This window comes from Durio zibethinus, chromosome 21 (genome assembly GCF_047325235.1).
Source record: "Durio zibethinus cultivar Kanyao isolate XHJ-2024 chromosome 21, ASM4732523v1, whole genome shotgun sequence".
NCBI classification, from domain to species: Eukaryota; Viridiplantae; Streptophyta; class Magnoliopsida; order Malvales; family Malvaceae; genus Durio; species Durio zibethinus.
This window is the reverse complement of record NC_143182.1, coordinates 14,919,911-14,924,219: the sequence shown is the minus strand read 5'-3', so window position 1 is coordinate 14,924,219 and position 4,309 is coordinate 14,919,911.

The window sequence follows — 4,309 nt, the reverse complement described above, 5'->3', positions numbered from 1 at the left end:
GAGCAAAGCTATTGAATTTGAGAGAAAAGAGGTTTATAGAAGAGTTTTCGAAGGCTAAAGAAGGTTGAGAAAAGTTAGGATAGCTGTAGGGATCGAAAATAATTTTTTAGAAATTTTTGGTGAAAAATTTTTTTGGAAATTTCTGGGAAATTTCCAGATTTCGACGAAGTTTGAATTTTTCGGTGAAAATTCCGGCCAACTTGAAGTTTCCGGTGACCAACCTAGTTTCCGGCAAAGAATCCCAGAAACCGATGATCTTCCGGCCAACTTCCTGTAAAAATTTCCAGATTCCGATGACTTTTTTCAAAATCCGGCGAAAATTCCACCGGTGTTCTTCAGTTTTTAGAGATAAGGGAGAGGAAAAAGGAAGAAGAGAGAGAGAGAGGAGAAGGGTTCTACCGAAAAACAGAGGGAAGTGCCTTTTCTACCCGCTTAAAACGACGTCGTTTTGGCCTTAAGTAACCAGAGGATCCGTGCGTTTTGCCGAAACCTGACCCGACCCGAGCGTCAACCCGCTTCTGACCCGCGCGTGCCTGCCCCCCACCGAGCCGAGCCGAGCTTGTCAAGCCGCTCCCCCCCAGCCGTTTCCCTGCCTTGAGCCGAGCCGAGCTGAGTCGATAGCCGAGCCGCTCCAGGTTTTTTTTTTTTAATTTATTTATTTATTAGATTATGTTTATTTAATATTTTTTTTATCTTTATTTTATTTTTAATTTTGTTCTACTTTTCTTTATTTATTTTTATTTTTATTTATCTTTTTTATTATTCTATTTTTCTTTAAATAAAAATAAAAAATTCCAAAAAAAAATATTTTTAGGGAAAAGTTGAAAGTATCAATTTTCCTTGGAAATCAAAGTTTCAAAAAAAAATATTTTTGAGGAAAAGTTGAAAGTATCAATTTTCCTTAAAAATAAATTTTCAAAAAGAAAAAAGATTTTTTAGGAAAAGTTGAAAGTATCAATTTTCCTTAGAAATAAATTTTCAAAAAATATTTTTGGGGAAAAGTTGAAAGTATCAATTTTCCTTAAAAATGAATTTTCAAAAAAAAAAAGATTTTTGAGGAAAAGTTGAAAGCATCAATTTTCCTTGGAAATCTAAGTTTCAAAAAAAATATTTTTGGAGAAAAGTTGAAAGTATCAATTTTCCTTAAAAAATAAATTTCAAAAAAATAATTTTTGGGGAAAAGTTGAAAGTATCAATTTTCCCTACACAAGAACAATCATCGTTTCCTTCCGTTCTATTTTGATTTTGATTTTGATTTTTTTTAATTAATCCGACGACGGAGCCTCTGCAAGTGAAACAGTAGTTTTTCTTGCATACTCTTAAGGTGAGAGAATTTTTTCAATTTTCTGCTAAAAGTATTAGAGTCAATTGAGAATAATTTTCAATAATTAATTACTTGGTAAAATTTTAAGGCTTTTCGATAACACAAATTTAAGCTGGTACCATCTTTTGATGGGCGTTGTGAGGGTGCTATAACCTTTCTCACACGTAACCAAACTCCCGAACTCTGTTCTGGTTTGTAGACCTGGACCTATTCTTTTAAGGACCCTTAAACTTAGGTGCCCCCTGAAAGGACAGATTCTTTAGGTGACCAATCACACCTAGATAAAAAAAGATTGGTGGCGACTCCGTAAAAGTCAATGTCTAGCGATAGATCCCCGGATCTAGACGTTATGACAGCCTCTCGATTGTATTTTTTTTTCAAAATCATTTAGATTTCTTTTTCTTAAAAAGGAAAAAGAAAAATACTGCTTGCCAATTTTTTTAGTCCGACAAAGTGTTCAACTTCAATTAGAAACAAAAAAAAAAACCCCTAAAGTTTATACTTAATTACATCATTATCATTTAGACTAAAACAGTCGAACCAAATAACAATGCTAAAAAAAAAAACCATTTGAGGATTTATTCAATAATAAATGTTTGTGTCTCCTACTTAAAAAGATGGATTTGAATATTTTCTCTCTCAAATAAAAAATAAATAATTTTTTTTTGTATTTAAAACCATTAAAAATTGAATTTTACTGATTAAAATTAAAAATTCAGTATTTGATTAATAAACTATACAACTGTTGGCAATAAATGAAAATTGTATTAACTCACTAATCTTACTCATAAAAAAGTATTTAATTAGAGATTGAAATTAAAAAAAAAAAACTCTGAAATCAGAATAATTCTTAATTTATTATTATTATTATTTTGTGTTTGGGCTTGTAATATAAGGTTAGGTAGATCATAGTTACCTTATGAAGTCAAATAATTATGTTGCCTGCGAAGCTTTGTTTGAAAGAAACACATTTGTTATATAAACCGTTCAAAGTCCACACAAGCAAAAAACTATTAGTGGGTCTTTCATTATTTCATCACTAGTGGGCTGCCCTTACTTGGCCAAGGATACAAATTTTTTGTTTGTTAGCTATAATGCTCAAGAGTATATTAGTTAGCTAAGGAAACCCATGCAACTGCAAAGACTTTTGTACTTTTATTCAAGCATTAGCTTTTTAAAAAGGTGTCGACATGTATTCTTGCTACTTCATCCTTGAAACATAAAGATAAAGCTACGCAATAACTTTAGCAATATTACAGTAAACATTTGTTTACTTGTAACTACTCCATAATTCAGTAGGCATATTTTGTCCAAGGATGCATGCGACTAACTTTGGCAACACATCTAGGGTACATAACTATGTATTCACTGAAACTCAAAACTCCATAATAATGATAAACATGTTTTCTTCTAATTGAGAAACTTGTCCTCTCATCATTGTGCATTACACCTCTTCTTTCCAAACCAAGGAATGTTACTCGTATTAGATGTACAATGCTTGCATGTCTTCCATTCTCTGGTGAATACTATAAGCAGATGGTCCCCTTCCACACATTCAGCCACTCTTTCGCTCACACTCTCCACAATCCTGCAAAATAACACTAAACTTTAATCTTAGTTTCTTTTGTCAACTGTGTAATGACACCATAAGATAACTAATATAATCATAAAGAAAAATAGTAATGATATCCTTTGTTTTTAAAATCTCAGAAATTTTTGTAGAGCTCTATTTGATTTCGTTTGCTATGGCAAACCTTATGTGGTGCATCAAGCAGTAGTATATCAAATCTTTATTATGGTTTACTTAATTTTTTTTTTTGAACATTTGTTTGAACAGATAGAGCACTAGCTTGAAGTTTAAATAAATACAAAGATTTACAAAGAACATTTAAAACTAGAAATGGTGTAGTTACCTTGATGCTTAATGGCCAAATATATGAGGAAATATAGCCTGCATATGAACATGCATCAAATCTCTCCAAAGACAACTACCAATTTCCACATACTACCATAACCTTTCTTTAATCAAATAAAGACTATTAATCTACACAAAAGGAAATAACAAACTTTATTAAAGATGTCACCATATATCCACCATAAAGTCCTCTTAAATAAAAGGATAAGAAGGACAACCTAAGACAAAACCTATTTCTCTAAAAGAATATGAGCAAGCCCCTTAAAAATAGAACTTTCAACATCTAAAACATTAAAAAAGTAACAACATTACTTAGCTTATCATTTTCTCAACTTTGCTTCAAATTTAACCTTTTAATCGTCCAACCCCAACAACAATAGATTACACTTTCAAATACCTAAAAAATTTTCTTTATTCTTTCTTTCTTCTTTCTAACTGATGGAAAGGAAAATAATTCCAAAAATACTTTGCCTAAAGAATAGAAGAATATGGAAGCTTTAATAGCCATAAATAATAAAATAATATAGTAACAGAAGAACACAACATTTTCTTCACTTAAAAGAAATACATAGAACTTTTTATAATTCATATAACTACGGAAGGGATAAAAAAGGAATAAGCTTTCACAAAGCAACCCTATAAAAAAAAGCGTAAGAACAATATAACCCAAAAAAAAAAAAAACAGCAAATATGAAAAAACATAAACCTACCCTTTTGTTCTGATAATCCCAGAAATATAGCCTCAAAATCAACCCCCTTAAAAAAAAAACAAAACATAGAATTAAAATTCAAAAAAGACTACTAAAAACCAGAAAAAGCTAGTAAAACAAACCACATTCAGATTTTTAGAGTTTTTATCACATGGAAAACTAAAGATATATCTTTGATGACTTCAAGCTCAAGAATCCACCTTTAAAATTGTAGAAACTTCACTCTCTAAAAACCTGGGTTGGTTAAAGTAAACAGTGTAAAGAATTTTTATTGTCCATCTTCTAATTTATTTTTAAGACATTCAATACGTGTGTAGAAAATTAGAGTTAGGGACTCCTGTTATTATAAGTAATAGATGT